This window comes from Augochlora pura, chromosome 7, assembly GCF_028453695.1.
Source record: "Augochlora pura isolate Apur16 chromosome 7, APUR_v2.2.1, whole genome shotgun sequence".
Classification (NCBI taxonomy): Eukaryota; Metazoa; Arthropoda; class Insecta; order Hymenoptera; family Halictidae; genus Augochlora; species Augochlora pura.
In genome coordinates this window covers 37657772-37665612 of record NC_135778.1, presented here as the reverse complement: position 1 = coordinate 37665612, position 7841 = coordinate 37657772, and the positions used below count along the sequence as shown (strand labels likewise).

The following is a 7841-nucleotide window of genomic DNA, read 5'->3' as shown; positions in this document are numbered from 1 at the left end:
CAAAATAATCTCTATACCAACAAAATTTGTATTTAAACAATTTTTAAGGTTATGCGATGTTGATGCAAATGACAAAAATCAATTACGTATGCATAAAATTGCTATATTAAATAAAATGACTAGCTACCCAAGCAAATGACTTTTAATATTAATAATTTATCAGTATTAACATCAAAACTGATATTAAAACTAAACTGGAAATTAAAATTGGTTAAAGAAATCGTTGCGGACAGGTTATGTCGTTATGCAACGCTTTCCCTCACGCAAACAGAACGAGAGAGAGAGAGAGAAAGAGAGGGAGAGAGATATTTTTCTTTAAATACAAAAGTTATTCAATACTCTTATTAAATATTTACGATCGGTCGCTTCGAAATTTCCATTATTATTGTTTTCTGCCTATCAGGTCGGTTTTATATGGACGACGAAGGTGTGAAAGAGCCGCCGTTCGACAGTGGCGTCGTTTATGGTAAATGGGTCATGGTTTTGCGACAGATACATTGCGAAATTGTGGCAGTTCTTTGAACTTTTCTTGCGGTAATGGAAACCGATATTTCCAGCGGCTGTGTGTAATTATTGATATTACGCCGCGGTGACTGAGCGCGAGGGACGACTACCACGGCCGCGACGAGCCCTAGATTTCTCTGTTCAAACATGGTCCGGCGGAGGGCTGATCGGTGAAAGAGCGAAACCGGCACTCGGAAAAATTTCAATAACTCATCGACCAGAAATACCGTTCTTTTTCCCCCTCTTTGTATCGCGATAGAAAACCGACGCGATATTCCGTCTGCCGTTTTAACGAGAACATTCGATTAAAAACAGATATTTTCAGAGTGGAAAGGACCGTGTGCGGCTAACCAGTTTATTAAAAATATTACGGTTCAGTTTTCGAACGGTTATTTATGTTCGGGAATAAAACTTAACCGGTGAAAAGCGTCTGTTCTATTTTTAAGCATTCGAAAGCGAGGAATATATGTTTATCTGGTAGCGTAAAATTGTTGAATATCTCTTTCGCGATTTCTCACGTGACGCTGCGATTAGGCTCATCCCCTTGTAAGTGACTCATTACTTACAGATTTGGTTGTTATTTAATAATTGTTCTTGCTCTGGTTTCCATAACGATCGTATAATTGTTTTCTTGTAAAATGCGATCACATGATTATATATACTACAGAAAAACTGTAGAAAATAATTATATCATAATCTCGATGTACGAAGGGGATGATTAATTCTATATTTCTCAAATAAAATATATTCAATTTTGTTACTCTTTCATTTTATTTTCGAGCTACAAAATTGCTTCAATTTGCTGCGGTTTGTTTTCAAGTATCGTTAACTTTATATCTGTCTGATAAGACACGCTGAACATTTTTCTTCAAAAATATAGAAAACAGAACAAAGTTGAATATATCTTATTCCATAAATGTACAGTTAATTATGTGTATAAATAAATAGAAACGAACGAAATAAAATACTAGAAATATTCAATATATCTTGTTCGATAAATATAAAATAAATTACGCCCAAAAATTAAACGGAAATAAACTGAGTAAAATACTAGAAATATGCAATATATCTCGTTCGATAAATATAAAATAAATTACGCCCGAAAATAAACGAAAATAAAGGAAATAAAATATTAGAAATATGCAATATATCTTACTCGATAATTATAAAATAAACCCGCCCGAAAATCATATGTCACCTCGAAAGCATGGGACCCTCCTACTCCCCCATAGAATTACCCATTACAGTACCAAAACACACGCCGTCGCCTAAGCTCGTTCCAGTTTAAAAAGCACCGTTTCGGAAAGCTCCAAAAAGATCGAGACGGATGCCGAAGAGGTCGCCACGAGACACCATGGTTTCCATTTGAACCCGTAGCATGATTGGACGTAGTTAGTTCGGGACCGAGGCAACACGCATCCCAAACTTTGATTAAACGAGTCGCAGGGACCCGCGGCCCGACTCATTTGTCTGCCGTCTGCCCCCTTTCCACCGCCGCCACCTTCTTCTTCGCCTCTCTTGGTTTTCGCTCTCGTCTCGTGGCCCCCAACCCCCTCCCACCCCCCCTCTTTTCTTTCCATCCCCTACGATAGTCCTTCGCGCTACCAAGAATCGCAACGATTCCTTGAAACCACGGCCGCGAGGGTGGTCAGAAAAAGTTTCGGCCGTTTAAAACAGGTGCTCGCGATGCCTATCTAACCCGTTCCGGTATCGATCACCGCCCCCCCCCCCCCCCCCCCCCCCGGTTCCGAGAAAATCGGAACAGTTTTTTCGGTGAATCGCGCCCGTCGCGGGGCGCCTCACTGCGAGCACCTTCACTTTGATCGTTCTACGTGCCTCGTGAGAAAGTAAGAGAGACAGAGAGCGAGTGAGTGAGTGAGTAAGAGAGAGAGAGAGAGGAAGAGAGTTAGTACCTGATACAAGGCGGTCGCAACGAGACGACATTCGTTTTCGAAAGAAAAGAGGCTGTAGGAGTTTAATCATTCGCATAGCGACTGATGGGTTTTATGATACGAATTAATCATTTTGTAGATTACAGTCATATTTTCAACTCGATGGTGATCCGTTTGTTTGTTATATTCACGTTCCTACACTCTAAAGTAATCTTTTTGTAAATTATGTTCACATTTTATTGCGATTTATTTCTAACGTACCTTTCTTTTATTTATCACAAATTATTCGATGTTTTTATATTTAATACGAATTTATATACCTAGTGCAAGGTGATATAAATTGTATTTTATTTTTCGGGAGAACGATTTATTTTTACAGTGGCAATTTAGGTTAGGAACAGCCCTTGTGGCAAGTTTATTGTAATATACGTGTTAGGTTCTTTCTATCCTTTCTATTCTATCCTTAGTCTTTGATAATTATAAACTGTGATTTAATTTTTAAATTTAATATAAATTTTGTTGTACATGATAATAAATATTGTGGAAAGACTAATGACAGTTGATAGGTTTCGAGTTAATGTGAAAAATGACTTCTGCACAGACATCTGCGCTGCTAAAAGAGTTGCACCCTCAAATTCTACCCCATAGCCTCTATTTTACTAGACCAAGAGAAGAAGATATTTCCTAAGCGTTAAATAACAACTGTGCTTAATAAAAGGACATTTTTTAACAAAAGTGTTGCTTGTAGCTTAAGAGATATTCAGAGGTATTTATATAAAATATTCAGAGTTATTCATATAAAATATTAAGAGTTATTCATATAAAATATTAAGAGTTATTCATATAAAATATTAAGAGTCATTCATATAAAATTCTATTATTTATACCGGTCGTCACGTGAACGCCGGATATATCCGGCACTCGTACCGAAAGGGTTAATCAAAATATTAAGAAAACTATCTTTTCAACAATAGCCAACGACGATGTATCCTTGTTCGGTACTAAGATGGTTAACAGTCGTTTCCTCCGTTTTCAATTCCAAGCACCGATTTCCGACACCGGAAACGAGTCGACGATTCCCACCGAATCGATCGCCGCGTCGAAAATCGGCGGACGGGACGGTGCACCGGTCGCGCCGAATCGGCTCTCGGGGGTTGGGACGCAGGAAGTGGCCGCGCACGGTGGTTTCGCAACCGTGGAAAGCCGTCCGTGTGTGGTCCCCGGGTTCGACCGGGGTCCCTTCTGTTTCGTCGCCGTGGAAGCGGAGTTGTCCCTCTGTTCGGCTCGGATCGGCAACGATGACGTTAGTAACCCGATATCCACCGCCATCCACGTCCCGCAGACGGCTTCCATACAGATGTTCCAAAGGGAATAGGGCCGCGGCGAGAGAGAGAGAGAGAGAGACAGAGAGAGAGAGAGAGAGAGAGAGAGGCGGCGTGCGCCATTATCCGTTTATGGAATGCCGTTTCTCGCGATCCACCCCCCCGCGCGCGGTCTACACCCATCGACGCGCCATCGATAACGGTAATCGGTTTTGTTAGACGCGCGTCGAATCGTTGACGATAGAGACCGAACCCGCGCGGCGCGCCAACGGACTCTATAATGTAAGTGGCCTGGCCCCCGGGGCACACGTCGGCTTTCTTGCCGTTCTCGACGTAACAGTATTACTTCTTTTTCTCCTTCCCTCTCCCCTCCCTCCCCGTTGTCCTTCTCTCGTATCTTTTTTCATTTTTTTTTTCATTTCTTTCCCTTTAGGTAATTTTATCGTATTATCACGGATAACCGGGTGGAGCTCCGGTGGGTAACGGATAGCCTGGCCAAGCAGGCGGAAGAGCACGCTTTCCTCCACTGGAGGATATTGGTCGCACGGTGCTTGAACTTTCGAGTAGCGTATGTTATACACGCCCGGCAACTTTCCTCGGCGGAGCGAGCGCGGTTCGTGTCGCGGAGGTACCGGCGTTCTCTTCCGGATAATGTGACTCTAATTGGTAGAAAATGGAGGGTGGCCCCCGACGAGATCCGCCGCGCAGATTACTCGAGGACTGTTTCTTCGATGGAAAAATCTTTCGGTTGTGGGGTATGGCATGGAGCGTAGGCTGATATAATTCACTTTCTTTTATTTTTTATATCGAGGTCGCTTTGAATTTCTTTTATCATTACTCTAATATTGGAAGGAGTTTGTGATATCAAGTAAAATTCCTTCTAGGCAATATGGCGTCAAAATAGATTATTTATTAACTCAAGTTCGATGTAATAAATGTTAATCAATGTCTTGGCAAGTATTGGATTTTACAGCCATATTGAAATGAGGAGAAATGATTTCGTTTTTTCGAGTTTTAAAGACTTAATTTGAAGTTTCTTTTCGAGACTTAAAATTAGGAAATATATATAAGTATATAATAACATATATTTATATGTATCGTCATCGGTAAAGGATTATAAGGTATTATTCTAAGCAGATTACAAAATAAAATACAAAATAAAAATTAAAATAGAAATAGAAGCTAAATTAGTAATTTCTTACCCCCCTAAATAATTAAATAATTTGAATCGATGAAAAATAATAAATTTCACATATTTGAATTTTTTCAATCTTCGTAATATTTTAAATTGCAACTACTCGATTTTACCACGAACGCTTTGAATACCTACTACATAAATAATTTCTCTTCAATATATTTTATTCGTGAATAGAAAATTATATAATACTATAACACTTATAATACTCAAAAATATTCGTGAAATTTAAAATGTTCGGTAATTGAGCCATCTACTCTCCTAATTACCATAACATAATTTAAAAAAAGAATTAATAACACAATTCAAAAGAAAAATTAATATCATAATTTTAAAAAAATTAAAAATATAATTCTTTTCATGCGAATGCATAAAAATCTAATGACGAAAAAAAAGCGAAACTTCTGCCGGGAAATTGCGAAAAACGAAAGGTAACCGTCGCAAAGGGGAGGAAAATAATCCGGGTTAACGAAAACCGGTAGGCGCGAAAGGGTTGGCAACGCGGCAAAGAATAATGGAAGGCGCCACCGGAACCGTTCCGCGCGAGAAGAAAGCGGCGCGGGATCCGTCTGCGCGGAGGAGAAAAACACAGCGGAGGGATGTTGTATATACGATTCCCTACCGGCGATAAACGTCCCCGGCGCTGAGGAGGTGGTTTCGCGTGACGGAAACACGCGAGAAACCGTGCATACATGCGTGTCTCTCGTGGAGCGACGCGTCGCGTCGCATAAAGTAGGTGGATATGGCCGTCCCGGCGAGCAAGCGCCTCGTAGATAAGCAATTACGATGGAATCCGCAGATAACGGGGACAAATTCGAATTCCGAGATTCGGGGCTCCGATAGGATCGACACGAGACCTATCCTTCTCCCTCCCTCTCCCTCTCTCTCCATCTCTCTCTTTCTCTTTACATCGTTCCCACGTCGGGATTCTTTTCCTCTCTTTTTTCCCCACTCGCGACTCCCGCCGGCTATTTCATTCTCCGTGTCGTTCTTCCGTTTTCCCTTGAAAATATATTTTGCTTGTTCGCACAGAGACGATCTTATTGTCACTCGGTGTAAATCTTCGTCGACGCGCAATCGTTTCCCTTCGAATTTGTAATTAGAATAAAACGGTGCGTGTGGTTTTAACATGTATATTAAATGGGCTAGACAAATGTATATGTTTTCTAACAAGAGGATAGACAAATGTATATATTTTTAACAGTAGGATGGATGAATTTATATATTTTTAAGTAGAGGATAGATAGATATGTTGTTAACAATAGGATAGACAACTGTATATAATTTTGACAATAGGATAGTCAAATGTATATATTTTTAACAATAGGATAGTCAAATGTATATATTTTTAACAGTAGGCTAGACAAATGTATATAGTTTTGATAAATATGTAAATGTATATATCTTTAATAAATATATAAATGTATATATTTTTAATAAATATGTAATTGAACATATTCTTAATAATTGTAGAAGGTGTTCGGCATTTTTCTGTACATACTTCGAAACTACGTTTTATAAGTAAAAATAAGACTAAAATGTTATGCAAGAGAAATAAATTCGCAGTCGCAAGTGCAACAATAAATCGCGAATTCAACAATTTAACAAAACAGAATAATATTCGTGCGAAGTAAATAAAAGTGCAGCGACTATAAAGAACTATTCATTTCCTTATTTATTTATTGAAAAGACTATAGATCTCTATGGAACAATATTCATATTTATTATTAAAGTCAGAAAATGAACCAACAGCGAAGCTAACCTAATTAACATAATTACAAACTCTTGTAATAGTGTCAAAGAATCTAAGTCATATAAAAATTGTTTACAAGTAACAAACAACTGGCTTAACACGTTTGGCGGCGAAAAACAGCCACTAAAATCTCCACACAATTAAAGCGACTTAATTAATTAAAGCGAAACTAGAAAGTTAATACAGTAAACTAAAATCCTCGCGTAGTTAAAGCGATTTAATTAATTAAAGCGAAACTAGAAGGTTGAGACCGTGAAATTCAGTTTGTTCAAATATATTACAATAAAAATGAATTTTCGAAATTGGCCAGAAATTATTGTCACCCATATTTGGGGGTGACGCGGCGCTCAATAGTTTGACATAACCTCAACGTGTTAATATTAAATTTACGAGGTTCTTTGTCGCATGTACCAACCATCAAGCGATGCAAATGATCTAACTTGTACTAAATTAAATTTGCTCTAATTTCAACTAAAATATATATCTAACCTTTTGTACTCGAAGCCATTTTAACTATAAATATGAAATAATCATCCTAATTCATACTATTCCCATTCCATGCAATAAAGTGCACTTCTATGTATACGAAATTAATTCTTACGACTCGTAGCAACAATTTCACCACTCAACAATTTAAAAAAATGTTTAAATTAATTTAGATTTAAAAATCTATATTCTATTGTCATAAGAATTATTTTAGAACGCAACAGAATAATTTTAGTTTCGCCTCAGAGTCGCCATTCGAGCACGAAGGGCTAGTATACCAGAAATTCTATTACACCCTGTGCAGACCGTGTGGCCAGTGTATCTCTCGTCGATGTTTCGCTCACGTACACGTGGGATCGCGAACGATCTCCTCGATGACGGCGAACCGCGATCGTTCGAGAGAACCCTTCCGATTTTTCCTTTCGTTAGGTGTCGCCGTGAACGCTGCTTTTACTGTTCGAATATTATTTCTGCGTGCGTCGACGAGCGCGTAGGACTCTCGTTTAGAATTATCAACGCGCGAAGCGATTCGCGAGAGAGAGAGAGAGAAAACAGGAGGTAGAGAGACACATAGAGAAACAGAGAGATGGAGAAAGAGTTAAATCGAGAGATGGAGACAGAGAGAGAAATTGAGTGATAGAGAAAGAGAGAGAAATTGAGAGATAGAGAAAGAGAGAGAAATTGAGAGA

At 38.9% G+C, this 7841-nt stretch overlaps 1 protein-coding gene across 2 annotated transcripts in view; it reads left to right on the top strand.

Annotated features, from left to right (window-relative positions):
* The window catches only part of So (SIX homeobox 1 protein sine oculis), a 69117-nt gene that overhangs the window by 1975 nt on the left and 59301 nt on the right, over positions 1–7841 (top strand). The window lies entirely within an intron of this gene.